General features: G+C 37.6%; 1 protein-coding gene across 2 annotated transcripts in view; it reads right to left on the minus strand.

Annotated features, from left to right (window-relative positions):
• The window catches only part of R3hcc1l (R3H domain and coiled-coil containing 1 like), a 70,635-nt gene that overhangs the window by 29,316 nt on the left and 22,969 nt on the right, over positions 1-18,350 (minus strand). The window lies entirely within an intron of this gene.

An 18,350-nucleotide genomic window follows, 5' to 3' on the forward strand; every position in this document is an offset into this window, starting at 1 on the left:
AATAAAAGTCAAAGGGGAAAAAAAATCAAAGAATAATAGAAAGCCTACTAATCTAGTTTTTTAAGTATTTTAATTAATGTTTTTGTTTTTTTTTTTTTAAAGTCAGCAATCATTGACTTAAAAAACCTGACATAAAATACTTAATCCATTCAGGTATGTCAAAAAGGAGAGTAAATTCCCAAAACTCATGAGAGAGAAATACATCTGAGTCTCTCTGCTTCTATGAAATGTTTTAATAGTTTTTATCTAGTTGTGTGTATGTGTGTGTGTGTTTATGCATATAAGCCACCGTGTCATGTGGAGATCAGAGGACACTTGGACAGGAATTGGTTCTCTCCTGCATCGTATGACTCCTGGAACTGGAACTCAGACTGCCAAGCTTGGCTGCTCGCTGAGCCACCGAGCTAAACTTCCTTCGCTATTTTGAACTCTTAATATCTAGCCTAACACAGAGATTTTCTACTATTCTGTTTGTAGACGAATATACTTTAAAAAATATGTATTAATTTATTTGTGTGTATATCTGTGTGCATACACATAAACATCACAGTGTGCACGTGGAGGTCAGAGTTGGTTCTTTCTTCCATGATGTGGATTCTAGGAACTGAACCAGGCTGTCGGTCTTTGCAAAAAGCACCTTTACCCAGTAAACCATTTTACTGGCCTAAGAATATGATTTTTATAGTAAGCCAGATTTCAAAAAGGTTCAAGTTTCCACTTGAAGGGATGCAATTAACACAATGTGTTTCAATTTCAAAAGATAAAGCACCTTCTGGTTAGACATGGGCAGATGTGGACCAAGGAACAGAAATAATAATCATGAGTAAACGTGAACGTAAGAAGAAGGGATTGAAAGGACAGTATGGACTTACATCCCCACAGCTTTTCAAATGTAACATACTCTGTGTGACAATCAGATACATACAATAAGCAAAACAGTACCAAAAAAATGTACAACTGACATAAACTGATAGGATTAATAAAGATCAAAAATGATAAAATTACAACTCATCATTTCTAGAATCTGAAGTAAAACACTAATGGCAACATGAAGACAGCAGACAATTAAACACAACTGTTTAGCCGGGCAGTGGTGGCGCACACCTATAATCCCAGCACTCTGGGAGGCAGAGGCAGGCGGATTTCTGAGTTCGAGGCCAGCCTGGTCTACAGAGTGAGTTCCAGGACAGCCAGGGCTATACAGAGAAACCCTGTCTCAAAAAACCCAAAAAACAAAACAAAACAAAACAAAAAACACAACTGTTTGGGGAAAAACAAAAAACAAACAAAACAAAACTTAACAGAACATTTACTTCTGTACATTTTACCTAAAGTATTTGAAGGTTTCTATGTCAGCCACAAGGTCAAGAAAATGTGACAAACTTTTAAAAAGCAATACAGTCTTAGCATGGAGGAGGAAAATGCTATATGTGTGATTAGAAGAACTGAAGGATGCTTCTTGCTAAGGGGCTTTAAATGAAGTGTCATAACTAAGGCTATACCGGGGACCAGCTGCTCTACAGAAGAGACATTTTTCTTCCATATTTCTGTGTGTATGTTTCTCCAGAATCAATTGACAGAAATTAAAGGAAGCAACAGGTTTAACTCAATGTAAGAAAAAAAAAAAAGCAAAGCAAAACAAAACTCAGAGTTCCCAGATTTTTTCAATGTTATTATAAGGTAACAACCACATTTCCAATAAAAACTAAAGACACATCTAGATGACTGACATACACCAGAGAAAGTAATTCTATTTATAACAAACATTTAAGTATTTTTAAAAATCATATTACTATCTTTTATCTGTAACTAGTACATAACCCCACACCCTATTATGTACTTTAGAACTGTATGCTGTAGTGGTTTCCAAAGCAATCCCCTTTCCTTAATGATCATCTATCATAATACTGTTTTTAAAATCAGAATAACAACATAATAAGCTTATATAGCCTATTTCCTACCCAAATGCTAAATTCAATTGGGCCATAACAAGCAGTGTGTTGGTAAATTACCAACAAGTCCAACAAATGTCCATCAGAGTGTGTTGTTTATATCAATGATGTCCACAGTGACTCCTTTGCTCAAGTGGATAATGACTTTGAATAATGGAAGAGTGTATCTTCATTTTTTAAGCTATTCACAATATAGTAGCTAAAGACATGACACAGTTACATTAGTAGTATTTTCATTGTTGTAAGTCTAGCCAATCAATAAGTAATAAAGCTCTGATTTATGGCACCTGCCAATCTCTAATTGTAAATATTTTTATTTTTATCATGGATAATTTCAAGCTACCAATATGATATCACTGGACACGGATTTGGGGGAAATTTGTAAAGGCATATACTAGTCTTTCAACTATAGAAATGTAATTTACACAGCACAGATCATAATGAAAGTCATTAAGTAGTTGTTACCTTTTAAAAATTCAACAGATTTAATAGTAATTCTATGTGCCATACTTCATACCAATGGCAATTTCAGAATACAAAAATCCTAAAATTCTAATATTCAGCTCGTGGGCAAGTAGAAGATACTCCAACACAGAACTCACTGTGAGATTAGTTCAGAATAAGTTACAGACCAAAACCAAGATTCTGTCAATTTACTATAAAGCTTTCTCAAATTTTCATAAACTTGTTTTGGAACTGTAGGCATGACAGTCCTTTAATAATGGAAGTATGGGGCCCTGTCATATACAATTTAAAGAAACATGTATCTTGGATTAAAAATATTCCCAGCCTGGGGCCTAGCGGGATGACCCAGACAGTGAAGTGCTACTACTTGCCATACAAACATGAGGATCTGAGTTCAAACTGAAGCACTCATGGAGGAGGAAGAGGACGAGGAGGAGGAAGAGGACATAGAGGAGGGGGAGGAAGAGGAGGAAGAGGAAGAGGTGGAGGAGAAGGAGAAGGAAGAGGAGGAGGAGGAAGAGGAGGACAAGGAGGAGGAGGAGGAGGAGGAGATGAAGGTAGTAGTAGTAGTAGCAGCAGCAGCAGCAGCAGCAGCAGCAGCAGCAATGTCTCGTGGCCTGTAACCTCAGGGCCAGGGAAGCAGACAGAAGGAGTCCAGCCAGTCTAGCAAAAACAATAAGCTCACGGTAAAGTGAGACCTTGTGTGAAATGCAAAGAGGAGAGTCACTGACACCTGAGGTCCACCACACATACGCCCATACTTGTGCATACTAACTTCCCATGCAGGGGAAGTCACAGCATCTGATTTCTTCACTCAGCTCTTCCCCATACAGCTTATTTGTTTGTTTGTTTGTTTGTTTGTTTAATATTGAAAGGGCTCTTACTAACGTATTTAAAGAATGTTATTCTGCATTTTGCAGCTGATTTATTCCAAAAAGGATATCAATATGCAATTCTGTTCTAAATTGCATTTTCTAAATAGGATAAGAAGTCAGACTCCTTTATCATAGAGAGCAGCCAATTAACTAAAATATACCTTTGAAACAATTCAGGCTAAATTGGTTTCTCTATAACTTCTGTGGCTTGGGACTACACTTAGTTTAGAACCTTTCCAACTGCCTCTACTGTTTTAAAGTTCTCTTGAGAAAAAAAATGTTAGTAACTTTAAGTACCTCACAGATCTATCTTCATAAGGCATAAATAACACAAACAAAGCAAGCTTTAACATTTTCACAACAGTTCCACACCACTTTTTTTTTGTTATCCAAACATACACAGCTCTTCATACAAGAGGATATTAGTCCTTTAAATACTCAATAGACAATTCAACCATGAATTGACTAGCACCATATGTAAACCATGCACGTTCTCTCTCTCTCTCTCTCTCTCTCTCTCTCTCTCTCTCTCTCTCTCTCTCTCTCTCTCTCTCTCTCTCTCTCTCTCCTCTCTCTCTCTCTGGGTGGAGGTGGGGAACAGAGGGGGGAGAGGGATTCAATGTTTATTTCAGGTTGGCCTATATAGCCTAGACTGGTTTCAAACTTGAAATCCTGCCTCAACCTCTCAAGTGCTGGAATTACAAGCATGTACCACCACATCTTCTTGTATCAACTTTTAATTAGAAAAATCTGAACTGAAAACCTAGCGGTAAGTTACAGGAGTTAGAAACAGTACAGGTGTTCATTATCGTGTACCTAATTCCCCTGCTGTCTGCTGTTACCATCTCTCCACAAGTGCTTTATCACTCACATCACACATGTCCCTTCTCCTTCCCTACTTCCCTCCCTCCCCAGGGCTGGTTTTGATCCCTGAACTATTTGAGACCATTTAGCTGAATCTGATGGTTTTAATCTGATTCAATTTCTATGATCCAGTATTTACCACTCACGTCATAGCACCTTTCTGAAAAAAACAAACAAAAATGTATCTTAGTTAAAAACATGTGCAAAGATTTCCTAAGTTAAAAATCACAGTTGCTGTGGTTGGTCTTACAGGAAATTTCCACCTGGAAAACATTTTCTAAGTTTTCCAAAAACTTACCTTATCTAATACTCCATTTGTAAAAGAAAAAAAGGGCATGCCTCCCAAAGTTATATGATCCCTTCACTAGACCCAACATGTGTCCTCCTTCTGATGCAACAATTAATACAATTCAGGTGTCTTTTTGTTTCTTTTCTCTCTCTCTCTCTCTCTTTTTTTTTTAAACCATGTCAAAATTCCTTTGAAAAGGAAGGAAGGCACAATTAATTCTCTTGTTAATAAACAAAAATATGAGGTTGAGAGAAGAAAACATTCTTAATTAAAGTATTTTTGAGGTAGATTTATTTCAAATCTATTTTCTACTTTCTGAAGACTGTTTCATTAAATTTGTTAACATTATGAAATGTTTTAGATACCATATTGAGTTCTGACTCTGGCATCCTCTGAAGAAATCTACAAAAATAAAAGGAAACCTAATGCGGTTATGTTTACATAAAGGGTACCTAACAGACGACAATTCTTATATATTAAACTGTCAGTGTAACAAGACTCAGGTAGACAGAAAGACAATGCACAGGAGCACAGCTCTCAGCAGTCCCACATCATATGGATTCATTTTACAACAGCTGTGGCATTTCAAAACAAGGGGAAAATAAGAACATTCTCTGGCTATATACTTGGCTTGCCTTTTCTGTATATTCAAGCTAAATTTGTCTATGGGCTATTATGGTTACTGTATAACATAAGTTCAAATACGTTATTTACAAGCTGTGTTTAGTGTTCCTAGAAAATTTGGTAGACTTCATCAGTAGCTGTCAGGGAATAATTTTGTGTAGACATATTTAAAAAAAAATTTTTTTTTTAATGGCAAAGTTCTGTTTGAGTCTCTCTTCTTGATTCTGTTAGTGGTTTTGGAATGAAGTCTAGGGTCAGGCCCATGATAAGTAAGCGCTTTATCACTGACTGTACAATGACTAAAATATCCAAAATAAAAACAAATAAATTTATGGTATAGTACCTGTGTTGTATCCTAATTTCACTGTAGCCTTTGCTCTGAACACATAACGCGTGCAGACTCTGCACCAAATAAACCATGATGCCGCACGGTACTACTGCATGTTATGAACTGTATTTTGACTGTACTACAATGTCTTCTGTTTTCATAGAAACAGTGGCTTAAGTGCAGAAAACAAAGTTTTAACTTTCCTATTCTCATTCTTCAATATGTATCAAATTACAGTATCTTTGTACTATGTTAGAATGTTTTATTAAAAATGGTTATTTGAGTAACCTGATGTCATAAAAAAAAAAATCACAGAATGAATTTTCTCTTGGGAATCATAACAGAATTTCCAACAATTTCTGAAAACTGAAAACATACTTGTTATTTAGTGCTATGTGTTTATGTAAAGTGACAGTGCCTGCACAGATGTGGTAGTTTGAATGAGAATGGTCCCTATAGGATAGGCTTACAGGTTTGAATGCCTAGACACAAGGGAGCGGTACTATCTGAAAGGATTAGGAGGTGTGGCCTTGTTGGAAGAAGAGTATGTGTTGGGGGGGGGGGGAGAGGAATTGGGGTTTCAAAAGCCCAATTCAGTCTCAGGGTGTCTCTCTTCTCTTGCTGCCTGTGGATCCAGATGCAGAACTCTGAGCTTCATGTCTGCCTGCATACTGCCATACTCCCTGCCATGATTTAACAATGGACTGTAAACCTCTGAACCAGTAAACAAGCCCCAATTATAAGCTTTCTTTTATAAGAGCTGCCTTGGTCACAGTGTTTCTTCACAGCAACGGGACAGTAACTAAGACACCTGACTGATAAAATAATAAATTCTGAGTAACACTGAAGATGCACTATCTCCTGGAATATCAAATATTCAGCCAAGATTTAATTATTTAAAAGATCTTTAAGATTACATCTATTTATTATATGGGAGGAGACACTTGCTTGCTCCATTGCCCATGTAGAGGTCAGAGGACAACTGGCAGGAATTGATTCTCTCCTACCCTGAGGGTCTCAAGGATTGAATTTGAGTCATCAAGCTTGATTGCATTCACCTTTACTTGCTGAGCCCAACTACTCTGAGTCAGAAGATTTAACTCTTTATGTGAAAATTAGTAAGCATATTCATATTTGTATGCAAATTTGTTTTGCCTTTAATGAATGATAGAATGAGATGAATACTGGAGAATTTTTTAAAAAGAATTTCCTTATAGTCCTCTACCATTAATTGTATGGTCTGTATGGTGGTTTGAATATGCTTGGCCCATGAGAGGTGGTACTATTAGATGGTGTGGCTTCATTAGAGGAAGTGTCACTGAGGAGGTGGGGTTTTGAGGTCTTATATATAAGCTTAACTCTGGCCAGTTGACAAAGTCTCCTGGCTGCCTTCAGATCAAGATGTAGAACTCTCAGCTTCTAATTCATGTCTCCCTGGATGCCGCCATGCTTCCTGCCATGATAATACACTGAACCTCCAAAACTGTAAGCCAACCCCAATTAAATGTTTTCTTTTAGAAGAGTTGCCTTGGTCTTGGTGTCTCGTCACAGCAAGAAAACCCTAGGACAATCTGATGCCTATTTTATATACCTATTGTGGTGGTTTGAATGAGAAATGTCCCACATAGGCTCACAAATTTGAACACATGGTCCCCAGTGAGTGGTACTATCTGAGGTTATGGAACCTTCAGGAGGTACAGCTGTGCTGCAGGAAGTATATCACTGGGGCAGGCTTTGATAGTTAACAGTGTCTCCCTAGTCCCAGTCTGCTCTCTCTGTTTCCAGTTGAGATATAATCTTTCAACTTGCTGTGCCAGCCACCTGCTGCCCTGCCTGCCCCACCATTGTGAATTCTCTCCTAGAGAACCCTTCCATTAGTCCCTTTTGGTCATGGTTTTTTATTACAACAACAAAAAATAACTAATATATGTACGACCAGAATTACAAAAACCTTCTCAGGCAAAAGAGTTTACAAAGTAGAAAAAGTTTAAATAGTTCTGTACTAGTCTATTTTACCTGAGAAATGCTAGGACAACAGAAGATAACACAAAAGGTGCTATCAGACTATTACATACTTTGACTATGCCCAGAAAATATCACACCGCCTTTTATTTTCCTTAAAGATATATAGAGTCCAGGGTCCTGTGTGTGCTAACATGTGCCCTATCAGTGAGATACACCTAAACACCTCATTCCTTAATTTTGAGAACCAGCACAGCCCTAATTATAACCTAAAATGCACTAAATAAGTATAAAAGAAATGTTTTCATTTCTGTAGACTGTTCTTGACAATGTTTTTAAATTAACAGTAGCGAGAGGGCTGGGAACATAGCTTAGTTGGTAAAATATTTTTTTGGCATGCATGAGGCCCTGGGTTCAATTCCAAGCATTTACATTAACCAGGTTTGGTAGCTCAGTCTGTAATCCCAGCACTTGAGAAGTACAGTACGGGGCTCAGCAGAAGGTTACCATTGCTTACATCGTGAGTGTCCAGCCAGCCTGGGATACGTGAGACTCTGGTTTGTTGTTGGTGGTTTTTGTTTTGTTTGTTCTTCCCCCCTCCCTTTTTTTTTTAAAAGAAAAAAAAATGTTAGTGCCCACTTTTAATAGGCCATCTTTTAAAAATATTTTCCAGGTACTCTTCTTTCAGTTAGCAATAATTTTTCATGAATGTGTATTTCTAAGCTGAATTATCTACACTGTTACATATGAAAGAGCAGGAAATGAAAGAGAAAAAGGATGACAAAGAACTATTTTATACTACATGCTTCACATTATTTAAATTTGTTACTGCAAGGATGCAGTATTTTGTGATTAAAAACAAAATCACTGGAATTCAAAGACTATTTTAATAAAATAAGATAGTACAATAACCTGGCATAAGAGAACTAAAGGCGATGAACATTTATAAACAGATCTTCACTGGACAAAACTACTGTAGGTAAGAAAATGATAAATGGAGAGAAGAAGGAATGCTTTAATATACTTGACAGTATAATAAAACAAGCAGCACATAAATTACTTGATGTTGGGAAGATAGCAGCAAGTGCTACAGGATGCTGAGCAACCTCCTTGGGTTTGAGCATCATTTAGGACTGCACTGACCAATGAATGCAAGTACATGAAGCATCTCAACATCTCAAGTGTGGTCAGTCTGACCTGAGATGTAACACTGTGGGGTTTCAAAGGCTTGGGACATGCATGTGTGCACAAATACATACACAAACTTAAAATGTCATTATTTTTATGTTGATTATATAGAGATGACGACTGCTTTGGATATAAATTTATATATAAGTTTATATAAAATATTAATTTCATGTTTATTTTGATATTTTTAAAAATAGCTGCTGAATTTAAAAATCATTTACATGGCTCACACTCCTGCCTCACGTCACCCTTCTAATGGAACAGCACTGTTCCAGGATGTCTCTATAGCACTAAAGTCATGAGCCAGTTTTTCCTCTTTGTACTGATCGTCTACTTCAGGAACATAGAAACACACCAACTTAATCTGTATGTTCAAAATTTTTAATGTGTTAAATGCAAAAATCTACTCATGTTTCATAAATCTCAAAGTAAGACAAGCTATATAATATACCCTTGAAAGAAAACTGATCATCAACACATTTAGGGACACTGCTTACCACTTCTCCTAAAAACAGAGCTGTTTAAAAACTTATGTTTGGAACCATGGAAGGCCCTATATTTAGAACTGTCACTTTGCACATTCAGAGAGAAACAACACTGGCTTTACAATATTTTCAAGAGTATTCTTTATTGTTTTTAGTCAACTTATAAACTGGCAAAACTAGAAATGCCAAGGCCCTTCAGTTCAGCAGTGTGTATTTCATTTGTAAAGAAATGACTGAAAGTATCTTAAAAATATAGTCAGTATATGTACAAAATGAGATGTCAGATACAAAATACAGCAACTAATCAACATCTTTCTGGGCTCTAAGACTATTATGCACTATTTTCACTATTCTCCTCCTTCCTCCCTTATAGTCAAATGGTATTATTAAGCTGTCCAAGGCACAACTCCAGAAGCCACTGCCCTTAGGATTTTCATATAAAGTCTTGTGTAATTTAGCCCCATAGCTACCTACCCCCAAAACTTCCTTTTTTTAAAAAAAAAAGATTTATGTATTTTTATTTATATGAGTACACTGCAGCTGACTTCAGACATACCAAAAGAGGGCATCAGATCCCATTACAGATGGTTGTGAACCACCATGTGGTTGCTGGGATTTGAACTCAGGACCTCTGGAAGAATAGTCAGTGCTCTTAACCACTGAGCCATCTCTCCAGCCCCCCCCCCAAAACTTCCTAACTTCAGGTTTCATTTGCTATAAATTTTGGTACTTCTAGATGTACCAGAACAATTGGGGACGGGGCAGTCACATATTAGATAACCTGTATATCGGATATTTACATTATGATTCATAACAGCAAAATTATATTGTGAAATAGCAACAATAAATTTTATGGTTGAGGGTCACCACAACATGAGGAACATTAAAGGCTCACAGCATTAGGAAGGTTGAGAACTACTGTACTAGAAACAGCCCACTTGTCTTCAACCACCTCCATGGTTTAAAATATATTTTCTCCTCAGCCAGATACATATTCATCTTCATTCCTCAACTCTTAGCTGAAATTAGTCACTTTTATAAGGTCATCACTGACTGTAAGTGACAGATCAAGGTCCTCTGCATAGGTTGCCAAACATGTACCTTTATTAAAGCAATTGTTTGCCTCTTCAATATAGGGTTAGTGACTTACTTTTCCTTGCCTTCGAATCTACAATGTCATGCAATCTACTTGGCACTAAATAAATAATTAAACTTAAATAATTTTTGAATTGAATAGAAACCTTTCAATGGGTGGTGCTCTCCTCTAAGCCACAGTCGAGATTTGGGACCCACTCATTTATTTATTCCACAAACATCTAGGGAATACTTACTATATAATAAATATCATCTTAAGCACTAGAAACATAATGATGAATACAAGCCCCCAACCTCATGAAACGAACATTCCAATTGTAAAAATAATAAATATTAAACATATATCACTGATATATGAGCAAGAAATATCACATAATAAAGTTAAGCAAGGATGGACAATGGACTAATAAGGTGTATATGGCTATTTCAGAAGAAAAAAACTGTGATAAAATAGGAAGACCACTCCAACAAACAACACCTTAACTCATACTAAACTGAGTCAATATGGCACACAAATTGTGGGGGGAAAGGTCCAAGAAAGAATAACAAGTATAAAGATCCTAAGGACAACCTATACCCGAAGAAATAGGAGGCTACAGACTATGATAGAGCTTTGGATTTTCAATGAACACTTTCAATGTGTTCAGAAGTTACTCGACAGTATCTGACTGGTCTTTGCTAAAGAGTTTTCTAACATATATGAGTACAAATCACAGGAAAGAAACCTGTTACTAATTATTACAGCATGCCTAGGTAGACATGGAGGAACTCATTAAAAAAAAAAAAAAAGATTAATGGCAGGTTCTGAAATGTGTTGAAATGTCAACAAAAAAAAAAAAAACCAAACCATAAAAACCAAACCAAACCAAAGGGAAAAAAACTAGGAAAAAAAAAAAAAAAAAAAAAACCCTAACCCAAGGGATAAAAGATCTCCACAATTTTTTTCTACTGTATTTGGCAGCTAAAGGTTGTTGGTAACAATGGAACTGCTTACTGGTATGGGATGGTAAGTACCTCACTGGAAAGGGTTGGAAAGTGCCCTGAGGTAAGAATGTGCAGTGGATAGGGACAAACAGAATGCAAACAAGGGTGCCATGGTTAACGCCAAAAGGGTATAAACAGGCTTTGGATCCTCAAACATAAAGTTAGCAATGGTGAGATTAAAAATTCTAACAATAGCTTCACCTCATCTGAGTTAGAAATAAAAGAGAAATGTTATAAAGAATACAATACTTTATACTGTTCAATTAGCGAGCGAGTGACAACTAAAATTTCACTATTTGCACGTAACATTTACATATTCAAAATCTTGTAAAAAATTTTTTTCTTGGCTTAACAAAATTTCAAGATTAAAGTCTATAAAAACTCAGTTCTGTCAATTGAATCTAATCAATCTAAAAAGCACATTTATAAATTTACTATTCTTTAGTCTGTCCAAATCTTTGGAGCACTGGGTGATCATTAATAGTCAACATTAAGCTTTTATACAGTGCTCAGAATCTGATGATTCAATCAGACTTCAAAAATCTTATACTTGGTTACTAAAGGCTATTATCTGAAGAAGAATAAGGCTTCAAGTGGAGGGAATGAAGTTTTAACAACACTAAAAAACGTAACAACAACAACAACAACAACAAAAACACAACATAACATAACAAAACAAACAAAAACCCCAGATAGCTCTAAGTTCTGTAAAAGAAGAAAGTTTAAGAAAAATTTAGAAACAACAAAATAAGGGCTATACATGATAAACCTTAAACTGGGAAAACAGTGTTTCCTCTAAAGTGTGGAAGACAAGTGTATCCAATCTCTTTAATATACTGCTCAGTCTTGAGTAATAAGAGAAAATAAAAGGGGTTTAAATAAGTAATAAATCATAGTAACCCTATTTGCAGATGACAAGATCCTATATTTACTTAATTATTTATCATATGTATGCACACGTGTACACTCATGCCATGGAACAAAGGACAATCCAAGGAGTCAGTTCATCTCTTCCACATGTGGGATCTGAAAACTGAACTCATGTTATCAAGATGGCAATAAGCACCTTAATCTGCTAAATGATCTCAGGGACCACATGGTGTTACCCTTAAACAAACGGGAGGAGAAAACCATAAAGACTACACCATTAAACTCTTTGAAATTGATAAACACTTTTAGCAAAGCAACATAATACAAAAATCAACACTCAAATCTATATACCAATAATGAGCTTGCTGAGAAGGAAATCTGAGGATAAATCTGTTAGCAAAACCAAACCAAACCAAACAACCAAACAAAACTGGAAAAAATCTAACCCAAGGGGGAAAAAAAACCTCCACAATGAAAACTTTAAGAGACTAGAAAAAATTACTGACACTAGAAGATGGAAAGATCTTCTATGTTCATGGACTGATAGATTGTATACTGCCCAAATCAATCCACAAGATTCAAATGTAATTTCAATCAGAATCCCAATAAGATTCTTCACAGAACTTGAAACAAAAAGTTCCATATAGAAGAACAAAAGGATCCAAACAGCCAAAGGATTCTAAAAAATAAAATAAAAAAAAACAAAACAAAAAAACAGCAAAGCTGGAGCCAGAACAGTATTTGACCTCAAATTATATTACAGAGCCACAGGAACAGCATCAAGAAGGTACAAAACCAGACATGTAGACCAACTCAAGAGAGGACCTATTTATAAACCCATATGGCTACACCCACACAGAAATAGAGACTAGAAGAAAGCCTATTCAACAAATTGTGCTGGAAAACTGAATTTCTAGTATCCTTTGGGTATATAACCAAGAGTAGTACTGATGGATCACGCAGTAATTTTAGTTTTAGGGTTTTTTTTTTGAGAGCGTTTATTCTCATTCCTAGTGGTTGCACAAGTTTATAGGCCCAAAAGCAGTGTGTAAGTGTTCCTCTCTCCCAAATCCGCATTGGCATTTGTTATTGTTTTCACTGTTCTCTTGATAAAACCAGATTCTCTTACCTCCCAGCACCAAAAAAAAAAAAAAAAAAAAAAAAAAAAATCAAGGACCTTTCAGTATAAGATCCTGAAATACAAGATACAGAAAAGGCAAAGGCTTTCTGAAAAAGACTCTAAGAAATGCAAGTTTCTTGTACAGCAAAGGAAACCACTAGACTAAAGAAACAATCTGTAGAATGGAGGGAAGAAAATCTTTGCCAGCTCTACCGCAGCTATCTGGAATATAAACAGCTGTAAAAATTAAACACCAAAAATAGACCATCCAATCACTAAATGGGACAACAGACTGAATACAGTAGAAAGGAAAGGAGTGGAGAGGAGAGGAGTGGAGAGGAGTGGAGAGAGAGGAGAGGAGAGGAAAGGAGAGGAGAGGAGAGAGGGGAGAGGGGAGAGGGGAGAGGGGAGAGAGGGGAGAGGGGAGAGGGAAGGAGAGGAGAGAGGGAAGGAGAGGAGAGAGGGGAGAGGGGAGAGGGGAGAGGGGAGGAGAGAGGAGAGGGGAGAGGGGAGAGGGGAGAGGAGAGGAGAGGAAAAAGGAGAGGAAAAAGGAGAGGAAAAAGGAAAGGAAAAAGGAAAGGAAAAAGGAAAGGAAAAAGGAAAGGAAAAAGGAAAGGAAAGGAAAGGAAAAAGGAAAGGAAAAAGGAAAGGAAAGGAAAGAAAAGGAAAAAGGAAAGGAAAAAGGAAAGGAAAAAGAAAGGAAGGAAAGAAGAAAAGAAAGAAGGAAGGAAAGAAAGAAGGAAGGAAGAAATACAATGGCCAATAAATACATGAAAATGTGCTCCACATCCTTAGCCATCAGGGAAATACAAATTAAATCTGCCTTGCTCCCTCTTCTCACCTCAGTTATAGTAACTAAAACCAAACCAAATCAAACCCCACCAACACAAAACTGGTGAGACTACGGGAACTCTTATACATGGCTGAAAGGTAACTTGTGCAGGCACTAAGGAAATCATGACAGAGACATCTGATAAAACAAACTGGAGAACTACCAGGTGACCTGGGGTACCACTATATACACAATGGAAACCAAGTCTCCAGACCACAGAGACCTGCCATCTATGTTTACCGTTGCACTATTCACAGTAGCTAGGAAAAAGAGCCAGTCCAGCTGTCTAGCAAAAGATGAACAAATAAAGAAAAGGCTAAACCTATACAATAAGGAATTGTATTTTCAGCGGTAGAAAAATAAAGAAGCAGAATGAGACATTAAACAGCTGTATCCACACTCCCATCCTGGGCCACATATCAGACAACACCTATCCACTGTGACTGACCCCCACACAGGATACCTACATTTCCATCTCCAGGTACATGGCTTCTGTGTCACTCTCTTTGCCACCTATCATTTCTTGCTATTCTTAGGCACTTTTACTCTCTGTCTATTGGACAATGAAAATCCAACTGCCTCCAAATTATATACAAAATTAAAAAAAAACCAAAAACTTCTAAATAAGGATCTGGGGTACCTCCCATGGCAAGGTGTATGATCTTCACATGAACTTTATTCTATGGACTTATCCAACCTTATTGTTCACTGATGGCCTTGGTTGTTCTCACTATAGCATGATCCCACTTAATCCTCTTTAAAACTCCACTATTATTATTCAGTTTTTACTATGCCATTATTACTAGTCCAATTCTAAAACCATAAAAGTGAGGCATCAAAAGATGTTATAAACCTAAGGAGGCCAAAGAACCAGGATACAGCAGAAGATTAACTTGACTATTCTTACAGAAGCTTTGTGGAGTTTTTGGTATCATTCTCCCCCCCCCCCACCCGGGACAAATTCTTGCCATGTATGCCAAAGTGGCCTGGGGTACACTACACAGCCATGGCCTCAAAGCTGGGCTCTTCCCGCCTCTCCATCCCAAAAGCTGGGATTGCAATATGTGCCATGAAGCCTGGCCTCTAATGTCTTTTTTTTTTATAACTTTCTGTTGTTTTTGTTTTTTAATTGTTACTTACTTTACATCCCAATCACAGCTTCCCCTCCCTCCTCTTCTCTCAGTCCCCTGCCACACACACACAAAACACCTCTCACCCCACCTCTTCTCAGAAAAGGGAAGGTCTCCCATGGATATCAACCAGCCTTAGGATACCAAACTGCAGTAAGACTAGGAACATCTTCTACTGAGGCTACACAAGGCAGCCCAGTTAGGGGAAAGGGATCCAAGGCAGTGATGTAGTCAGAGACAGCCCCTGCTCCCACTTGAAGAGTCCCACATGAAGACCCTGATTTTTGATAGAGGCTCTCACGTATGTATGTAGCCCAAGCTCGCCTCACTCTTTCCTTATTCTTCTGACAGGAATTACAGGTGGGTGCCACTGGGTGTCATCATACTAGCTCCACTTTAATGTCTAACAACGCTCTGGAAAAGAGCACTAAGAATAACTTTCAGTTAGCTAATGCCTAGAACATTGAGGTCCTACCTCACTCCCTTTTATACATCTAGCAAGGTGTGTGTGTGTGTGTGTGTGTGTGTGTGTGTGTGTGAGAGAGAGAGAGAGAGAGAGAGAGATCAGTAAAAAGGAAAACACATTTTTAATGTCAAATCCTTCATCATTACGCTATTTCTTTGACTCAACTAATCATTTTCCTAGTAAAGTATGTACATATGATATGTGTTAATTATTTCCAGAAACTAAAATCATGTGTAAGGTAATAATGGTGATAAAACTAAACCAGATGCACATTTAAGCCCTTACCCACAAGGGTTCATTCTTAAAAACCACAATCTCATGTCATTATCAATAAAGTGATATTTTGAATTTTTAAAGCACTACCCACTTTTCCACTGAAATTTTATATAGACTCACTGCAATTAAATAAAATGAGAATAAGACTATGGTGGTTTCTGAGATTACAAAGATTTTGTTCAGGTCAGTAAGATGGCTCTGTGGATCAAGATGCTTGCCACAGTTCTGACAGCCCCAGAAACTACAATGTAGAAAGAGAGAATGACAAATGCACACACGCACACATGGTAAGTAAATGAATAAATAAATGTAAAGAACTCAAAGACTGCTGCCTCCAGGAAACTATGTAATTTGTAATCCACCAAAGATATCCCAAATGAAGCGCTGGGCTAAATGCATATTCTCTCCCTGTACCATCGAAACAACCCTCAGAAGCATGTAACTATGATTACAAACAAAGAGGTGGCACATCTCTAACAAACTTCAGGGTCAGAACTGACACCCTCTCAGCTCTAATACCCAGGTCTGTACGTGCTTGTTGACTCCGTAACCCAGATCTGTGGGCGGCCTAACTGTGAGACTGTCCAGCTTTACAAGGCCTGCACATACCTTCCTATCTCGGCCACTGCCATCTGACTCATGAGGGCTATTATAGCAGAGGAGGCTACAAAGAATATCCTCATTTGTAAACAAATAAAAAATGAGAGATAATCTATCAACCTGGTTTTTTTTCCAGAATTCTTAAGTGTTTTGTGCTTCTATACATCACAAAGCTACTAATCCAAAGTCTAAAAACAAACACATGCCTCAAATCTGAAGAAAGACTCTTCAAAGGACTGGTGGAACATGAGATATACACTGGATACTAGAGCAGTAAGCAACAACTCAGCTACAGATCAAATATGGCTTGCCATAAGATCAATACAGAACTCTTAGTAGCCACAGAAACAAAGGAACTTCTTACATGCAGTATCTTCTCCATAGACCCCAATGGAGATACAAGGAGAAGGACTTCAGGCAAGTAAAAGACACATTTGGAAGGAAAATAGTAGGTCCTGGGGTTAAGTACTAAGACTCCCTTAAGTCCCTTTCCAGAAAGGCCTAAGTGTCTGAATCAAAAAAAGACAGCAAGAGCTTCTACTTAACAGGCCCAGGCTCAGATCCTTAGTATCCAGGTAAAAGGAAACAAGCTTTTACCTCTAAAAACTAGGGGCATACAGCATCACTGAAAAGTCTCATACCTGAGACCCAGGGCAGAACTGAGGCACTTAGAAAAACATGAGACTGAACACAGAAAATAGCTCACATGGCTACAAAGCCTCAAAACCAACTAGTTAAGAGAAGAGCTAGAATGTGGAGAAATATCCTCTATGAAATACAAGTTAAAAGGGCAGACCTAAGGCTGACTGTAGACCAGACATTAAGAAAAACTTCTAGTAGGACTGGAGAAATAGCTCAGTAGGAAATAGCTCTAATGGGTGTAAGGCCCTAGGTTCAGCATCCACACCCACACAACACTCTCTTAGTGATGCACTATACCTTACAGGTTGTAAGTCAAGCTTACCTGGCGATAAAGTTCCTCCATAGCTTGGTATCAATCTACTGTTTTTAATCATGATACTACCACTCTCAGATAAGAACCATCCAGTCTAGGTAGGATGACATCATAGCCTCCTCCTTCTAACTTGTGAAATGCTCCACTTGAACTATATCAGCTTAAAAAGCCCCAGTCACTATTCATCCAAATAGAGTATCACAAACTCAACTTTATCCTATAACTATCAATATAAAGATAACAGAGTCACATTTCTGTGAACTCATATGTACTCATTATCTATGGCATTCATGACACATATATCATTATTTAAATGATACATTTATGCCAAGCATGTCATGTACCTAAGATCCCAGGTGGACTGCCCAGAAGACTGAGGCAGAATGATTGCTTGAGCCCAGGAATTTGGTACTACCCTGAACTCACCTCCCCCCCCCCCCACTCTGTCTGTCTCTCTCTCTCCCTCCCTCCCTTCCCACCCTCTCCTTCCTCCTCCTCCTCCTCCTTCCCTCCCTTCCCCTCCCCTCCCCTCTCAAATGGAGGGTGAGTTACATTTAAGCAACATGAATGTTATCTAATACCCAAGAATCCTGGGCTGGAGAGATGGCTCAGCAGTTAAGAGCATGTATTATTCTTTCCCAGTGTTCACATCAGATAGATCACAACTTCCTATATGTCCAGCTGCAAGGGGATCTCTGAACACAACCCTCTGACACAATGTACACATATTTAAGAAAAGGAAGGAAAGAAGGAAGAAGAAAGGAAGGAAGAGTAAACCAGACAAACATGCAAGTTTCTTGAAGGTAGATATTGTCCCTAACATGTTCCTTGTAAACACATGAACATAGAACTAAATAAACTCTCAGAGGAAAAGAATGGATGTACAAATTAATTTTAAATTCCTTTAACAACTTCCTGGAAACTTTTGCTTTTATATTTTTAGAAATGAGACAAGGAGTATTAACTGTGCTTTCTGACATCTACAGCTGT

The sequence above is a fragment of the Apodemus sylvaticus genome, chromosome 1 (genome assembly GCF_947179515.1).
Source record: "Apodemus sylvaticus chromosome 1, mApoSyl1.1, whole genome shotgun sequence".
In the NCBI taxonomy this organism is placed as follows: Eukaryota; Metazoa; Chordata; class Mammalia; order Rodentia; family Muridae; genus Apodemus; species Apodemus sylvaticus.